This window comes from Bos indicus x Bos taurus, chromosome 8 (assembly GCF_003369695.1).
Source record: "Bos indicus x Bos taurus breed Angus x Brahman F1 hybrid chromosome 8, Bos_hybrid_MaternalHap_v2.0, whole genome shotgun sequence".
In the NCBI taxonomy this organism is placed as follows: domain Eukaryota; kingdom Metazoa; phylum Chordata; class Mammalia; order Artiodactyla; family Bovidae; genus Bos; species Bos indicus x Bos taurus.
This window is the reverse complement of record NC_040083.1, coordinates 81,833,055-81,852,183: the sequence shown is the minus strand read 5'-3', so window position 1 is coordinate 81,852,183 and position 19,129 is coordinate 81,833,055. Positions and strand designations below refer to the sequence as shown.

General features: G+C 39.8%; 1 protein-coding gene across 12 annotated transcripts in view; it reads left to right on the top strand.

Annotated features, from left to right (window-relative positions):
• FANCC (FA complementation group C) overlaps positions 1-19,129 on the top strand; it is a 342,060-nt gene that overhangs the window by 92,473 nt on the left and 230,458 nt on the right. For 9 of the 12 annotated variants that reach the window (XM_027550192.1, XM_027550191.1, XM_027550190.1 and 6 more), the window contains one exon: positions 1,422-1,501. The exons of the other annotated variants lie outside the window; for them this stretch is intronic. The gene's annotated coding sequence lies outside the window, so the exon portion shown is untranslated. The remainder of the gene's footprint in view (positions 1-1,421; positions 1,502-19,129) is intronic. 12 annotated transcript variants of the gene reach the window in all.

Genomic DNA, 19,129 nt, shown 5'->3' with positions numbered 1-19,129 from the left:
TGAATTAATGAGTATTCTTTATCTGAAATTATAATGTCGGTATGTTGCCTTTAGTGATTTATGTAATATTCTATGAAGTGAAAAGATCAGGTAATGAGGAGAAAAAACGGAGTTATTTTCCAAAAAGTGGTCTATCTTTTTAAGAGCCCTCATGGCAAGGAGCCATCACCTGAAACCTGTGTTTGCCTACTGCACCTAATCCTAAGGCTGGCTTCTATATCATGGTGAGATAGCTGCGAGCGGCAGCTGGAACTCTTATTTCCTTCTTCACATCTGACAAGGAGAGAGTCTGTTCTCAGAAACTCCTGGGCTAGTGATCGAGTGTTCTAGCATGGGTGAGGGAGTGACATTTTGGACCAGACAGTTGCTGGTCTTGCGGACTGTCCTGTGTATTGTAGGAAGTGTAGTAGCACCCGTGGCCTCTATCCACTGGATGTCAGCAGCACACTCCTCTAGTTGTGACAACTAAAAATGCCATCAGACATTGTCAGAGGTCCCCTGTGGGTCAAGGTTGTCCCTGATCGAGAACCACTGCTTAACCCAATCAGAGCTCATTCTTGTCTCACCAAAATCTGCTGGCTAAGAAATTTTAGGTTCCTGTTAGGAAGGAGGAATGTAGAAAATAAGTGTTGGAGAGGTAACTGCAAATGTTCACTACATCTGAAATTCTAATGAGGGCCCAAACGGGGTCAAATCTAGCAGACCTACTAAATTTTTTCTAGGCCTCTGTTGGTATATTGTTGTCCAACTCTTTGTTGTGTCTGACTTTTTGCAATCCTATGGAGTATAGCCCACCAGCCTCCTCTGTCCATGGGATTTTCCAGGCAAGAATATTGGAGTGGGTTCCCCTTCCCTTCTCCAGGCAATCTTCCCAACCCAGGAATTGAACCTGCATCTCCAGCATTGGAAGGTGGATTCTTTACCACTGAGCCACCTGGGAGGCCCCTCTGTTGTCTAACATTATTTTTTAATAATATCTATTTTATATTGGACAAATAAAACCCAATATTTTGTCTTTTTTTCCCCCCAATTCTATGGGCCTGTGAATCACATGTTTTTTTTTTTTTTTCCCTGCTTTATTTCTGTCAACTAGTTGGTTGCTTTTTATCTTAGAATTTGCCTCTTTCTTGTATAACCTCATTCTTTCCCAGCAAGTCTCTCTGCTGAGGTTTTCACATTCAGTTGGATTTACCCTTCCTATGACACTGCTCTGGTTTCCCGTTGCTGCAGGGCTTTAACAAGCACACCATATAGTGCAAACTGCACTTAGCATAGCCATGTATGAACACAAGAGAACTGTGATTGGAATTTTTCTAGAGTATCCTCTTTTATTCTACGAAGCAATTGAAATAGAATAAAGACATATTTATTGCTTTGAAATTTTCAATGATTTCCAAGTTAACAAATTTGTACTCTTACAGGCATCAGATGACTGGCATTTTGGGGCGATGTGTTATTTCTTCCATGGTTGTGCCGTGTAGAGGATCCCCTCTATTTTCGTGTGAGTACTCTGGCTATGGTGGAACCCCTGACAGTAACTGATGACAGAAAGCACGACATGATCGGGAGTAAACATGAGTTGCTGCTTTTTCATCACACTTAAGGCCTGGTAGAGGTTATGCATACAGTGGCTCATAAACAGAGTACCCCCATCGGACCAATAAAAAGTAACAAGACTACATGACATATAAGCTAGAATTTATGTGAGCTGTTCAAGCAAGTCTGGGTCAAGGATTTTGTAATTGGCAGTAACTAAGAGCTTCATGAGAGCCTGAGGGGCTACAGAAAGAGCTCTATTTTTGCCATGGCTTTTGCTTTATTCTGTATATATGCAGCATAGTAGAAACAATCTGCCTTACTATGATATTAGTTACACAACCCCCCAAACTGTCCTTCTCTGTGTATTTTCTTCTGTATTTTACTAGCAGCTCATTTGGCCTCCAGCTTTGCTGGTCTAGAACTTCTGTGTTCATTTTAAGCTCCTCGAGGGAAGGGGGGCTACTATAATCATCTTCAAATGAGTTTGAAAAAAAGCACAATTCCCCAGTCTTAGTATTGTGCCTTGTGTGGTTTAAAATTTGACTGAATGACTTGATATATATCCTTTCTAGACTCATTAGAACCCATAGGTTGCCCCCTTGAGTTTTCTCTGCTTCTTGGAAAACAGATAGGAGAAGAGATCTAGAAATAGAGTATTCACTGAGATAGCTGAAGCTGAGTAGGATACTGATAGTAGCAAGACTCATTTTACTATGGTTATTAAAGCAAAAATGAGGGCAACGATTCCTTTTTCAGGAGGTCTTGGCAAGGACCCTAGTTTTAAACAAGAAAGAGACACAGCCAGTTATATTGAAATGATTTGAAGTCCATCCCTCCACAGTCACGTTTTTCTGAAGCCAAGGTAAACAGTTGGTTAGAGGTGGGTATAGAACAAGCCATTTTTTGGTAAATGGATAAATTGTCCCTTGGAACATTTCAGTAGGTGGTGCTCTTGTGCCATACTATAACAAAATTTTTAGAAAATTTATGAGACCCTGTGGCTAGTTCTAGAGCCTTTGTCCCTCTTGATCCCCTTGAGTGACTACCAGGTATACCACTTGGATAGCATGATGTGGGTGGTTTTAGTGAGAGATTTTATATCTGGAAATAAGGCAAATTCAGGTCTCTTACCTTCTTTAGCTTGGCTGAGTTCTGCTTTCCAGGGGAACCTAAATGAGAGGTTCACTAATCTTTATGAAAAATTGATGACTCTTGTTCAGTCGTTCAGTTATGTCTGACTCTTTGTGACCCCATGGGCTGCAGCATGCCAGGCTTCTCTGTCCTTCACCATCTCCTGGAGTTTTCTCAAACTCATGTCCGTTGAGTCGGTGATGCCATCCAACCATCTCATCCTCTGTCGTCCCTTTCTCCTCCTGCCTTCAGTCTTTCCTAGCATCAGGGTCTTTTTCCAGTGAGTAAGCTCTTTGCATCAGGTGGCCAAAGTACTGGAGCTTTAGCTTCAGCATCAGTCCTTCCAATGAAAATTCAGGGTTGATTTCCTTTAGGACTGACTCGTTGGATGCAGTGGCACCCCACTCCAGTACTCTTGCCTGGAAAATCCCATGGATGGAGGAGCCTGGTAGGCTGCAGTCCATGGGGTCGCTAAGAGTCGGACACGACTGAGCGACTTCACGTTCACTTTTCACTTTCATGCATTGGAGAAGGAAATGGCAACCCACTCCAGTGTTCTTGCCTGGAGAATCCCAGGGACGGGGGAGCCTGGTGGGCTGTCATCTCTGGGGTCGCACAGAGTCGGACATGACTGAAGCGACTTAGCAGCAGTTGGATCTCCTTGCAGTCCAATGGACATTCAAGAGTCTTCTCCAGCACCACAGTTTGAAGGCATCAGTTCTTTGCACTTAGCCTTTTTTATTATCCTGCTCTCACATCCATACAGGACTACTGGAAACACCATAGCTTTGACTGTACTAACCTTTGTAGGCAAAGTGATTAGTCTAGTCTTTATCTAAACAATTATGATGTGTGTTATATATTACCAGTTTTCTGAGACCAGTTGTTCTATTGGAAATCGTCTGTGGTCCTCCCGATAACTTCAGATAACGTCTGTTAAATGAAGATATTACCCTCCAGATAACATCTGTTATCCTTTCCAGATAACTCAGGCTTTCATTCTTGTTTCTTTATGCTTCCAGACAAGACGCAATGGAATGAAATAATATGTTGTAAAGAAATTTATAAGTGGTGAAGGAACAAAGACGAAAAACATCAAGTTCAGACAGCAGCTGATGATAACTAGAGCTGACATTGAACCCTGTTGGCATCAGCTCCTTGTCTCAGTTCTTTTGCTGTATGTGTAATGAGTCCATTGGTCTGAAGTTGGTTGTGATACCATGACGAACAAGACATCCAAAAAGTCCATGTTAGGGGCTGCTGGCAGAAACATGGTGGGCAAGAAAGAGAAATTTAAATCCAGACTACATGTCATTCCAGGGTGGACAAATCTCTTGTTGCTAGAAGTTTTTAGAAACATTTAAGGTTCTGCTTTTTCAGGAGGCTTTTTGTTTCTAAAATGAAAGACAGTCACCTCACTTTGTATCCACAAACTGTTAAGAAAGCGGCAAAATGTTCATGGGACTTTTGCCTCAGCATGAGCGTGCTGCTCTGAGATGCTTAATTCCCCATCGTCTCAGCTGCAGCTCTAGCGGCTTGTCTCTTGAGCCTTGCAGTCCAGCAGATCCAGTGATGTTCAGGGTGCTTTCTGGTAGCTTTTGAGATTTTCTTTTTACAATTAATATTTTAGTCTGTGTGGGTTTTAAAAATTGATTTATTTACCTGATTATTATTTAAGTTGGAGTATAATTGTTTTACAATGTCATGTTAGTTTCTGCTGTACCACATCTGAATCAACTATTAGTATACATATATCCCCTCCTCCATAGGCCCCCCTCCATCCCACCCTTCTAGGTCATCACAGAGGACAGAGCTGAGCTCCTTATATATCTATAATTTTTAAATTGTCTTTTTCAGTATTTAGAATGTACTGTTAATCTAAGAACTCATGTATTTCTTGAATATTTCTTGCTTTTATCTCTTTAAGTATTGTTTCTCTTCCATTCTCTTTACTTTTTCTTTTTTTCTGTTTTGCTGTGACACTTTCTAGATGTTTGTTAAACTAACCTTTATGTTTCCTAACTTCTCTCTCATAATTTTTGATTTTCTTTCTGGGCTGCATTCTGAGTGAATTTCATAGTATTGTCTTCAAATTTTCTAGCTCTTTAGTTTTGCCTAAAGGATCTTGTGTACTGCGTTTTTAATTTTAATGACTGTATTCTTCACTTATATAATTTTCAATTGATTCTTTTTTAATCATCTATTGTTTTAACTCAGAGTTTGTGCTTTATAATTTCTTATTTTTAATTAAGTTTTTAGCATCTTAAATACAATTACTTTGATTTTGAATTGAACTATAATTTACTTACAATGTTGTATTAGTTTCAGGTGTGTAACATAGCGATTTGATATTTTTGTACATTACAAAATAATGACCACAGTAAGTCTAGTTACCATCTCTTACCATACAGAATTATTACAGTATTACTGACTATACTCACCTTGCTGTATATTATATTCCCATGACTTATTTATTTTATAAATGGAAGTTGGTAGTTCCTCTTAATCCCCTTTACCTATTTTGCCATTTCTACTTACTCACCTCTCCTCTGGCAACTACTAGTTTTTTCCTGTGTTTCTATGAGTCTTTTTCTGTTTTGTTCTATTTGTTCATTTGTGGTGTTTTTGTTGTTGTTGTTCAGTTACTTAGTCGTGTCTTACTCTTTGCAGCCCCTGAACTGCAGCATACCAGGCTTCCCTATTCTTCACTATCTCTCTGAGTTTGCTCAGACTCATGTCCATTCAGTCAGTGATGCCATCCAACCGTCTCAATCTCTGTCGCCCCCTTCTCCTCTTGCCTCAACCTTTCCCAGCATCAGGATCTTTTTCAATGAGTCCACTCTTCATATCAGGTGGCCAAAGTATTGGAGCTTCAGCTTCAGCGTCGGTCCTTCCAATGAATATTCAGGATTGATTTCCTTTAGGATTGAACTGGTTTGATCTTGAAGTCCAAGGGACTCTCAAGAGTCTTTCCCAGCACCACAGTTCAAAAGCATTAATTCTTCGGTGCTCAGCCTTCTTTATGGTCCAGCTCACATCCTTACATGACTATTGGAAAAACCATAACTTTGGCTATACGGACCTTTTAAGACTCCACATATAAATGAAATTTTATGGTTATTTGTCTTTTTCTATCTAACTGATTTCATTTAGCATAATATCTTCTATGAAGAGATCCACCCATGTTGTTTCAAATGGCAAGGCTTCATACACTTTTATGGCTGAGTAATACTACATTGTGCGTGTGTCTGCATCTGTGCTTCTCCGTTGTGTGTATGTGTCTGTTTGTACATGTCTCACATCTTTACTCATTTATGTATTAATGGACTTCTGGGTTGCTTCCATATTCAACTATTGTAAATAATGCTGCAGTGAACTCTGGTTTGCATATATCTTGTTGAATTAGTGGGGGTTTTTTTGGATAAATACCCAGAAGTGTTATTGCTGGGCCATATGGTAGTTTTATTTTTAATTTTTTGAGAAACTTCCATACTATTTTCCATAGTGGCTGTACCAATTTATATTCCCACCAGCTCTGTACTAGGGTTCCTTTTTCTCCACATCCTCACTAATATTTATTCTTTGTTATCTTTTGAATGATAATCATTCTGACAGGTTTTGATTTGCATTTCTCTGATGATGAATGATATTGAGTATATTTTCATGTGCCTGTTGACTGTCTCTATGTCTTCTCTGGAAAAATGTCTTCACGTCCTTTATTTTTTTAATTGAATTTTTAAAAATATATTGAGCTGTATGAGTTTCTTATATGTTTTAGTTATTAACCCCTTATTGGATATATCATTTGCAAATGTCTCCTCCCATTCAGTTGGTTGCCTTTTTGTTTCGTTGATAGTTTCCTTTGCTGTGTAAAAGCTTTTTAGTTTGATGTGGTCTCATTTGTTTATTTTTGCTTTTGTTGCCCTTGCCTGAGGAGACAGATCAAAAAAAAATTCCTAGAAACCGATGTCAAAGAGCTTACTGCTTGCTTTCTTCTAAGAGTTTTATGGTTTCAGGTCTTAAATTTAAGTCTTTAATTCAGTTAAATATACTTATTTTGTTGGACTATTTTATAATATTCATTTCATCTGAAATGAATTAGTGGTTTGATGGCTGATTTTGTTAGTTGCCTTTATTGGGATTAGATTTCCTCATGTACTTTAGAACTTTGGTTGAATGGCATGTTTTGAATGCAGCATATTTTTTAATTGCTTTCATTGATTCATTTTCTGCCTCTCTTTCTCCCTCTCTGCTTAGTCTTCCTTGTTTAAAGCAATTTATATTTGTCTCTGGGGCTTTCATGGAGCCCTAGTCCAGAATTGCTGTGGTGTTTCAGTTACTTGGGCAATCACAGGCTGCTTCATTGAATTCCTCATCTCTGGCTGGTCTGTGTTCTCCTTCCTCTCTAGGCCACAGCTCCGTATGAGATAACCAGTCTTCTTTCAGGAATCAGGAGCCCTCCTCCAGTTTCACCTCCAACCCTGCCTCAAGTAGGATGCTAGGTCTGACTCTGTCCTTTGTGGGTTATGCTTAGTTTGAGCAAACTCCGGGAGATAGTGAAGGACGAGGAAGCCTGGCATGCTGCAGTCCACGGGATCACAGAGTAGTACTCAACTGAGCAACTGAACTACCACCAACTTTTGTAGGTTTCATGCTTCCAGTTACAGTGCTTGTTTTTGGATCCTGAGCTTAGGAGGCTAAAGGCTTTAACCCTGAGGATTTACTCCACTCTGTTTCTGCCTCATACCTATTAGACAGAAATTTTTCTATTGTTTTTGAACTTGCTTGCATCCTTTTGGTTTTCTCTTCTTGTTTCCTCCCTCTTTGCTGTGTTTGGAGGAGAGGGGATCTATCAAGGAGTGAATTTACTTGCCATCTTAACTGGAGGTCACATGGGCTGAGGGTTTAAAGGAAACAAAGTGAGATATTTGGTTTTACATAGTACTAAAAGCTAACCACAAAAATGCTTTTCTGTTTGAGTTCAGTGACCCACAGCATACAATCATTTAAACTCCTCCTTCAGAGGCTTGCAGCCCCAAAAAGATGAGTGGGATTAAGCAGGTGGGATTTATTAGGATGCCATGGTTCTCTACAAGGATTTCACTTTTTATTTTTTATTTTGATGGTAATTTTAAGAATTCAGTTGTTTCCAAACACCCACAGTTCTAACTAAATAGTGTCTTAAGACGTCAGAGCCTGCAGTTGTGTTTGTCTTGGTGCCAAGTAGCACTGCTTTTAGATGCTGAAACCCGAACAGAAGTGAAAATGTAAATAATATGTGTGAATGAGAGAGTGAGTGAGTGCTGTTCCTGGCCGGCTGGGGTGCCCCTTTTTGATGCTGTCTGCAGCATTCCATGTTTTCTTCTCTCCCAGCCCTTCCCAGAAAGAATTATGTTTTATCTGTTTGCAGTTCATGATTTCCTCATTAGCTATGGGTTGCTTGAGAGGAAATGGGAATGCTGCCATTTTTTTATTTGCAGTGTTTTTAGAGTTCCTGTCATATGGTAGTTTTCCAATAAATATGTGGGATTTTTTGTTTTTGTTTATTTAGTAATAAATTATGAGTAGAACCAAGGATGGAAAGAGGCAGAAATAACTTGGAGCCAAGTTACTAATGACAAAGGCGAGAAGATTTCTAATATTTTAATATCGAATGTGCTTCTCAGCCCATTTTTCTTCCAATCTCACTGAAAGCTCACAGTCTTACTGTCTGTCAGTTAAGTGAATTGAGGACAAGAATGCAATGAAAGTAAGTCACCACTATTTCTAACAGAATGTATGTGGGAAGACTGATATTTCTCAAGTCTCAGTGATAGGTCCTTGCTGCTCTGATGGAAAACAAGGTCAGGAGTTTCTATCTGAGCAGCTTCAAAGGCAAGCAGTCCTAAAGGGATGTTTCTATTTGGAGGCCAGATCCAGAGAGCAGCTCGTTTTCCCACGTGGCTTGGGGCATGGATGGGAGAATGGAGCTCAGTAACCCCCCAGAAAGTTATCTGCTAGGTTAAATTTCCTTAATTCTTTGCAAAACTGAGTGAAGAGTATGTATACTCTGCACCTGGATTGCAGTTGCCTCCTCTGATTTCTTTGGTCCAGGTTTTGTTTATGATTGGGGTTTGTTTGAAATTATCTGCAAATTTCAGGTCTGTGTTTTTGATTAGAGTGTCTCAGAGACAAAACACTCCTGACTCAACAGAGAAAAAGCCAGCTCCTCCTAGTGGAATTTTTCTTAAAACCTCATTGTTTTAACAGGAAAATGTGTATCATTTGTTTCTTTCATAAGCACTTTATGGGAGCAAGAATATTTTATTGTGAAATTTTTTAAAGAAAGCTACAAATACATGGACAAATTTATCAATCCTGTTTAAAGTAATGAAGCAAAGAAACATTAAAAAGTAAATTGAGAATACTGGTATCAGGGTTTCAGTAAGGAAGAGGAAGGATATTGTCAAATTTAAGCATAGTTGAGCATAAATTTCTTAACTTTATATTTGATTATATTTAATGGAGGTTTTAGGTAGTTTCTGATAAGGCCATTGTACCCCTAGTTAATGACATTGACTGGAGGCTAGATATTTGTCTCTTTTCCTTCTTCCATAAACACTGTGTTTTCTAGCCTTCTGTCCGTAAATCTCTGTGTAGTGCTTATTTCATGGGAGAAGTGACTTCAGTTGATTCAAACTCAGGGAAAATGGGGGGAAAAAAACCCAAAACAGTGCTTTTTATCAGGTTGCCACTGAGTAGGTTATGGTCTATATTTGGCAAATGTAGACTTACCTCTCATACTTGGAGATTGTGCAGACCAAATGAAAGTAATTTCAGAACCTTTTGGCCACCCTGACAGGTATATAATACACAGCCATTTTTGATACTATGAGATTTATAGTGAACTTCGTTTTAAATGTTGACAGTATGGGAACTGCATGTCTTTCTGTCGGCCCCAAAGCCAGCATTTTATCTGAGTCTCTCCTCTACAGCAGCCTTAGTGGATTTATTTGTTTACTTATTTATTCAGCAAATATTTATTGAACTTCTACTGTGTGCCAGCTACATACATAGCCTTGGTTTTCAGAATGTGTTCAGCAAACTAGGTTCTGAGGAGATGTGCCAGTGAGGACACAGTTGACTGTAAGAAAACCCAATAAAAGGTGGCTTAAACCAAAAGGAAAATTCCAAGGTTGGCTGCTTCATTCCCTTAGCTGTGCTAGTGAGGGGACCCAGGTGCACCTTTCTGCTTTGCTGTTTGCAGCATGTTAGATTACTTACTCCTTGAATCCCTGGGTAACAAGAAGACTGCAGTGTATAATACAGGGGAAAAGTAAATTTATCCACTAATATTCTCCAGTGGAAGCTCAGTTCTTATTGTCCAGAGTTGTATAACATTGCCCATTCCTATAGTTAGTTGAAAGCCAAATGGAAATACCATGACTGGAATACACCAGCCATTCTGAAAATGTGATGTTGGGTATCTCTGAGAACTTTCAGAAGACTGATGAGGGCAAAACCGTTTTCATAGTGGTGCTAAAACGTCATTTGTGTTTCTTACTCTGATTTTCTCACTAGTCTACAGTAGAGTTGTTAAGAGTTCTTGATTTATGGTGATGTCATTGCTCTGGAATGTATTCCAGCTAGTGGAATATATTCTTGGGTTTTAAATTTTTCTTAGTTTTAATTTGTAATGTGGTAAATATTGATATATATAACTCACATAAATAGAAGTTGTCAGTAATGCCCTCAGTGATGTGTATCACTGTAAAGGGGAGTCTGAGAACAAAATGTTGAGATCCACTGGTCTCATTAATCAAGATTCACCCCTGGTGAGAAAATAATAGCAAATGAAACAACTGACAAAGGATTAATTTCTTAAATATACAACCAGCTCATGTAAGTAAATACTGGAAAAACAAACAACTCAATCAAAAAGTGAGAAAAAGACCTAAACAGACATTTCTCCAAAGAAGACATACAGATGGCTAATCAGATCAGATCAGTCGCTCAGTCGTGTCCGACTCCTTGCGACCCCATGAATCACAGCACGCCAGGCCTCCCTGTCCGTCACCAACTACCGGAGTTCACTCAGACTCACGTCCATTGAGTCAGTGATGCCATCCAGCCATCTCATCCTCTGTCATCCCCTTCTCCTCCTGCCCCCAATCCCTCCCAGCATCAGAGTCTTTTCCAATGAGTCAACTCTTCACATGAGGTGGCCAAAGTACTGGAGTTTCAGCTTCAGCCTCATTCCTTCCAAAGAAATCCCAGGGCTGATCTCCTTCAGAATGGACTTGGTTGGATCTCCTTGCAGTCCAAGGGACTCTCAAGAGTCTTGTCCAACACCACAATTCAAAAGCATCAATTCTTTGGCGCTCAGCCCTCTTCACAGTCCAACTCTCACATCCATACGTGACCACAGGAAAAACCATAGCCTTGACTAGAGGGACCTTTGTTGGCCAAGTAATGTCTCTGCTTTTGAATATGCTATCTAGGTTGGTCATAACTTTCCTTCCAAGGAGTAAGCGTCTTTTAATTTCATGGCTGCAGTCACCATCTGTAGTGATTTTGGAGCCCAGAAAAATAAAGTCTGACACTGTTTCCACTGTTTCCCCATCTATTTCCCATGAAGTGGTGGGACTGGATGCCATGATCTCCGTTTTCTGAATGTTGAGCTTTAAGCCAACTTTTTCACTCTCCACTTTCACTTTCATCAAGAGGCTTTTGAGTTCCTCTTCACTTTCTGCCATAAGGGTGGTGTCATCTGCATCTCTGAGGTTATTGATATTTCTCCCGGCAGTCTTGATTCCAGCTTGTGTTTCTTCCAGTCCAGCGTTTCTCATGATGTACTCTACATATAAGTTAAATAAACAGGGTGACAATATACAGCCTTGACGAACTCTTTTTCCTATTTGGAACCAGTCTGTTGTTCCATGTCCAGTTCTAACTGTTGCTTCCTGACCTGCATATAGGTTTCTCAAGAGGCAGGTCAGGTGGTCTGGTATTCCCATCTCTTTCAGAATTTTCCGCAGTTGATTGTGATCCACACAGTCAAAGGCTTTGGCATAGTCAATAAAGCAGAAATAGATGTTTTTCTGAAACTCTCTTGCTTTTTCGATGATCCAGCAGATGTTGGCAATTTGATCTCTGGTTCCTCTGCCTTTTCTAAAACCAGGGTGAACATCAGGAAGTTCACGGTTCACATATTGCTGAAGTCTGGCTTGGAGAATTTTAAGCATTACTTTACTAGCGTGTGAGATGAGTGTGGTAGTTTGAGCATTCTTTGGCATTGCCTTTCTTTGGGATTGGAATGAAAACTGACCTTTTCCAGTCCTGTGGCCACTGCTGAGTTTTCCAAATTTGCTGGCATATTGAGTGCAGCACTTTCACAGCATCATCTTTCAGGATTTGGAATAGCTCAACTGGAATTCCATCACCTCCACTAGCTTTGTTTGTAGTGATGCTTTCTAAGGCCCACTGGACTTCACATTCCAGGATGTCTGGCTCTAGGTCAGTGATCACACCATTGTGATTATCTGGGTCGTGAAGATCTTTTTTGTACAGTTCTTCTGTGTATTCTTGCCATCTCTTCTTAATATCTTCTGCTTCTGTTAGGTCCATACCATTTCTGTCCTTTTTCAAGCTCATCTTTGCATGAAATATTCCTTTGGTATCTCTGATTTTCTTGAAGAGATCCCTAGTCTTTGCCATTCTGTTGTTTTCCTCTATCTCTTTGCATTGATCTCTGAGGAAGGCTTTCTTATCTCTTCTTGTTATTCTCTGGAGCTCTGCACTCAGATGTTTATATCTTCCCTTTTCTCCTTTGCTTTTTGCTTCTCTTTTTTTCACAGCTATTTGTAAGGCCTCCCCAGACAGCCATTTTGCTTTTCTGCATTTCTTTTCCATTGGGATGGTCTTGATCACTGTCTCCTGTACAATGTCACAAACCTCATTCCATAGTTCATCAGGCACTCTATGTATCAGATCTAGGCCCTTAAATCTATTTCTCATTTCCACTGTATAATCATAAGGGATTTGATTTAGGTCATACCTGAATGGTCTAGTGATTTTCCCTACTTTCTTCAATTTAAGTCTGAATTTGGCAGTAAGGAGTTCATGGTCAGATGGCTAATAGACACATGAAAAGATGCTCAAACATTGCTCATTATTATTGACATACAAATCAAAACTACAATGAGATATCACCTCACACCAGTCAGAATAGCCATCATCAAAATGTCTACAAACAACAAATGCTGGGGAGGGTGTAGAGAAAAGGGAACTGTCTTACACTGTTGGTAGGAATGTAGATTGATACAGTACTGTGGAAGACAGTATATGCTGTGCTTAGTTGCTCAGTCACATCTGACTTTGTGACCCCATGGACTGTAGCCCACAGGCTCCTCTGTCCATGGGGATTCTCCAGGCAAGAATACTGGAGTGGGTTGCCATGCCCTCCTCCAGGGGATCTTCCCAACTCAGGGATCAAACCCAGGTCTCCTGTATTGTAGGCATATTCTTTACCCATCTAGGTCACCAGAGAAGCCCAAGAATATTGGAATGGGTAGTCTGTCCCTTCTCATGGGAACTTCCTGACCTAGGAATTGAACTGGGGTCTCCTGCATTGCAGGTGGCTTCTTTGCCAGCTGAGCTACCAGGGAAGCCCAGAAGACAGTATGGAGACTCCTTAAAAAATTAGGAATAAAATCACCATATGACCCAGCAATCCTGCTACTGGGCATGTACCCTGAGGAAATCAAAATCGAAGAAGACACATGTATCCCACTGTTCATCACAGCTCTAATTGCAATAACTAGGACATGGAAGCAACCTAGATATCCATTGACTGATGAATGGATAAAGAAGCTATGGTACATATATACAGTGGAATATTACTCAGTCATATAAAGGAATGCATTTGAGTCAGTTCTAATGAGGTGGATGAACCTATAGCTAAGTATGTCCAAAAAAGAAAAACAAATATCATATACTGAGACATATATATGGAATCTAGAAAGATGGTACTGATGAAATTATTTTCAGGGCATCAGTGGAGACACAGACAGAGAACAGACCTATGGATATAGGGGAGGAGAGTTGGGGAGGAAGGAGAAGGTGGGATGTGTGGAGAGAGTAACATGGAAACTTACATTACCATATGTAAAATAGATAGCCAATGGGAATTTGCTGTATGACTCGGGGAACTCAAACTGGGGCTCGGTAACAACCTATAGGAAGTGGGTTGGGGTGGGAGGTGGGAGGGAGGTTCAAGTGGGAGGGGACCTATGTATATCTATGGCTGATTCATGTTGATGTTTGGCCGAAACCAACACAGTTCTGTAAAGCAATTATCCGTCAATTAAAAAAAAAAAAAAGGTTCACCCCTGGTATTTGGGAAGATCCCAGCCTTCCCCAAGACTCAATAGCTATGAGATTTCTGGACAAAACTGATTCTCTTAGCAAAGAAGCAGTAGATGGGTTAAGGCTATTGGATGGGCAACCAGCAGTGTTTATGGAATTATTCTGAGGGAGGGGGCTTTGGTGGAAGGGCATGACTGGAACACAAGATGTACTCCAGGTCCTACCTCAACTTTGACTGGAGTCACTGCTGGTCTATTCTTTTTTTTTTTTTTAATTGTGGTAAAATATAGAAACCATAAAATTTATCATTTTAGCCATTTTTAAAAAGTGTACAGTTCGGCAGCCCTGAATTACATTCACATTGTTGGGCAGCCATTACCACCATTCATCTCTAGAGTATTTTCTTCTTCCCATCTGAAGCTATTTACCCATTAAACAGTAAATCCCTGCCTTCTCCGTTTCTCTCAGCCCCCAACAACCACCATTCTGTTTCTGTCTCTGTGAGTTTGACCACTCTGTAAGTATCTCCTATTAGTGAAATCATATAGTCTTTGTCCTTTTGTGTTTGGCTTATTCCTCTTAACATAATGTTAACACTGTATGGATTCAGGGTTCATCCATATATATATCAGAAACTCCTTCCTTTTTGTGATTGAGTGATATTTCACTGTATATATTTATATATTTAGTTTACCCATCCATCTTTTGGTGAATATTTGGGTCGTTTATACCTTTTGCCTATTGTGTATGCTGCTATGAGTATGAGGAAAAAATTATCTATTTGAGTCTTTACTTCTATTATTTTGGGTATGTAATAGAAGTGGATCAGATGGTAATTCAGTGTTTAATTTTTTAAAAGTAATCACCATACCATTTTTACATAGCGATACTGTTTTGCATTTCCACTAGCAGTTGAGGTTCCAGTTTCTCCACATTCTCACCAGCACTTGCTATTTTTTTTTTTTTTTTTTTTGATGATAGCCAGCCTAAGGGGTTTAAAGTAATATCTCATGGTGGTTTTGATTTGCCTTTACCTAATGATTAGTGTTGAGCTTTAAAAAATTTTTTTTTTCAATTTTATTCAAGTATAGTTGATTTACAATGTCCTGTTAATTTCTGTATACAGCAACATGATTCAGTTATACATGCACACACACGTACACATACGTATGTATTTATTCTTTTTCATATTCTATTCCATTATGGTTTATCACAGCATACTGAATATAGTAACCTGCCCTATATGGTAGGATCTTGTTGTTTATACATTCTGTATGTAACAGTTTGTATCTGCTAATCCTTATCTCCCAATACACCCCTCCTCCACTTCCTTTCCACCTAAGCTCTAGGATGTCTCTAGATGGAACTGCCATATGGGATGTGAAAGTGTCATTCAGTAGCAATACTAATTGAGGGCCAGAATATCACAGGTTAGATTATAGATTGTGTATTTTTTCACCCTGAAGCTTAGTAACTTAGGATAGGAAAATAATGTCACATAACATTAAACGAGAGGCTGAAGTTGCTCACGTCACTAGTGGTCACTGGTCCTAGCACTGTGGTACACTCAACATCCTGTGCATCCCTGCCTGTGGCTCTTTGACGCTGGGGCTGCGTCAATACTCAGGTGTTAACACACAACTTTAGGAGCCTACTTTGCTTTCTGAAAGATAATTTGAGAACCACTGTTTTAGGGCAGTCCCTTGCCAGGTTCTTAACACTTCTTGATTACTAAATTAAGGGAAATGTTTTTATTTTTAATGGATTAGGGCACTTTGCTCCAGTCTATCTCCCATTTGTTTATTTTTTGTTACCTGTCTTCCAACAGTGCTTAAGTGTTTTGATGCTGTTATTTCCTTCTTCCAATCTAATGAATTATGCTTGGTGAATTCCTCATATCTCGTGTAAACATTTCTATGAAATTTTTGGTTATATCCTTTTTTCCAAAGAAAAATAGCACTAAGTCATGTCCAAGTCTTGCGATCCCATGAACTGTAGGCTGCTAGTTTCCTATGTCCATGGGATTCACCAGGCAAGAATACTGAAGTAGATTGCCATTTCCTTCTCCAGAGGAACTTCCCGACCCAGGAATTGAACCCAGGTCTCCCACATTGCAGGCAGATGCTTTACTGACTGAGCTACATGGGAAGTTTTTCTAAAGAGGCCAACATAAATGGGGAACTTTCAGCCCTAAAGTATTACCTCTCTCACCTGCTACACTCTGAATCTGAGCCCTGTCAATTTGGCAACTTTCAGTATGAACCTTTATAGACAGTTTATCTTTGTGCCATCATGATTTAAGTTCATAAAAAAGTGCTTTAGCAAGCAACAAAGTAGCTTTTGACCAGTTTATAAATGAGGGGGAAAGGACAAATGCCCTTGATCCAAACCTGAGACATTTGGACTCTCTTTTCAGTATCTCAGATGTTTGAAGGACCCCAAGGCTGGTTTCCCTTGCTACTTTGTTTCTTCCCCTCCCACCTCCTGCTTTCCTCTCATGAACCCAAAACAGGGACATGAACAAGCACATGGGAGTCTTTCACAGGTTAGTCACTTCTATTCAGATGTCCAGGTCTTTCTGCTCATAGGACTGTTACTTTAGTTCAATCTACATGAGAATTTCTGAAGCTGATTTTATTTTCTTTGGGAAACATAAACTGAGACTAACAGTTACTGTTAATTTTAGTCTCTGTATGTGGAGAAGGTGAAAACATGATTTGATTCTGTATATTTAAGAAATGAAAAGGGAGATTTCCTTCTAACTTTCTATGCCCTTTGCTTTTGCTATATTAGTACATATTGGGGGGTTTGTGTGTATGGAAAATGCTTGATAAAATCCTGAGTTTTGAAGAAATGTCATTGATCATCCACCTTTCTTTTATGCTCTTAAATAAAAAATGCTAAATAATATTTTGTTAGTTGTTTGTATGAAATTAATATAGGCAGAGATATCCATGTGAAGGCATATATACTGAGCAGGACTCTAAGAAAGCCAAGGATTTACACTGGGGGCAATATCAAGGATTTGATATCAATCAAAAGTGTAGTTTTCAGTTCTCTAATTAGTGTGTATATTCAGTTTAGTTCAGTTCAGTTGCTCAGTCTTGTCCGACTCTGCGATCCCATGGACGACAGCACCCCAGGCTTCCCTGTCCATCAACAACTCACGGAGCTTGCTCAAACTCACGTTCATTGAGTCAGTTTACCATCCAGCCATCTCATCCTCTGTCATCCCCTTCTCCTCCTGCTTTCAATCATTCCCAGCATCAGGGTCTTTTCCAATGAGTCAGTTATTTGCATCAGGTGGCCCAAGTATTGGAGTTTCAATTTCAGCATCAGTCCTTCCAATGAATATTCAGGACTGATTTCCTTTAGGATGGACTGAATGGATCTCCTTGCAGTCCAAGGGACTCTCAAGAGGCTTCCCCAACACCACAGTTCAAAAGCATCAATTCTTTGGTACTCAACTTTCTTTATAGTCCAACTCTCACATCCATACATGACTACTGGAAAAACCATAGCTTTGACTAGATGGACCTTTGTTGGCAAAGTAATGTCTCTGCTTTTTAATATGCTATGTAGATTGGTTATAGATTTTCTTCTAAGGAGCAAGTGTCTTTTAATTTCATGGCTGCAATCACCATCTGCAGTGATTTTGGAGCCCCCAAAATAAAGGAGCAGTGACCCAACAAGAGACTGACCCAGACTTGCCCATGAGTGCCCAGGAGTCTCCAGCAGAGGCATGGGTTGGTGGTGGTTTGCTGCAGTGTTGGGGGCACTGAGTGTAGCAGTGTGTGAAACCTTTTGAAGGAGGTCTCCAATATCTTCATTACCTCCACTATAGTTTGGCCTCAGATCAAACAATTCGGAGGGAACATACTCCCGCCCATCAACTAAAATTGGATTAAAGATTTACTGAGAATACAAGAATCCCTTAGAAGAAATGGAGTAGCCATCAAAGTCAACAAGAGTCTGAAACGCAGTACTTGGATGCAGTCTCAAAAAAGACAGAGTGATCTCTGTTTGTTTTCAAGGCAAACCATTCAGTATCACAGTATTCCGAGTCTATGCCCCAACCAGTAATGCTGAAGAAGCTGAACGGTTCTATGAAGACCTACAAGACCTTCTAGAACTAACACCCAAAAAAGATGTCATTTTCATTATAGGGGACTGGAATATAAAAATAGGAAGTCAAGAGATACCTGAAGTAACAGACAAATTTGTCCTTGGAGTACAAAACGAAGCAAGTCAAAGGCTAATAGAGTTTTGCCAAAAGAACACACTGGTCATAGCACATGCCCTCTTCCAACTTCACGAGAAGACTCTACACATGGAGGTCACCAGATGGTCAATACTGAAATCAGATTGATTATGTTCTTTGCAGCCAAAGATGGAGAACCTCTATACAGTCTGCAAAAACCAGACTGGGGCTGACTGTGGCTCAGGTCATGAACTCCTTAGTGCAAAATTCAGACTTAAATTAAAGAAAGTAAGGAAAACCACTAGACCATTCAGGTATGACCTAAATCAAATCCCTTACGACCATACAGTGGAAGTGACAAATAGATTCAAGGGATTAGATCTGACAGACAGAGTGCCTGAAGAACTATGGACGTAGGTTTGTGACTTTGTACAGGAGGCAGTGATCAACACCATCCCCCCAAAAAAGAAATGCAAAAAGGCAAAATGATTCTCTGAGTAGACCTTACAAATAGCTGAGAAAAGAAGAGAAGCTAAAGGCAAAGGAGAAAAGGAAAGATATACCCATTTGAATGCAGAGTTCCAGAAAATAGCAAGGAGAGATAAGAAAGCCTTCTTCAGTGATCAATGCAAAGAAATAGAAGAAAACAATAGAAAGGGAAAGACTAGAGATAGATCTCTTTAAGAAAATCAGAGATACCAAGGGAACTTTTCATAAAAAGATGGGCAGAATAAAGGGCAGAAATGGTATGGACCTAACCGAATCAGAAGAGATTAAGAAGAGGTGGCAAGAATACACAGAACTATACAAAAAAGGTCTTCATGACCCAGATAATTACCATGGTGTGATCACTCATCTTGGAATGCAAAATCAAGTGGGCCTTAGGAAACATCACTACAAACAAAGCTAGTG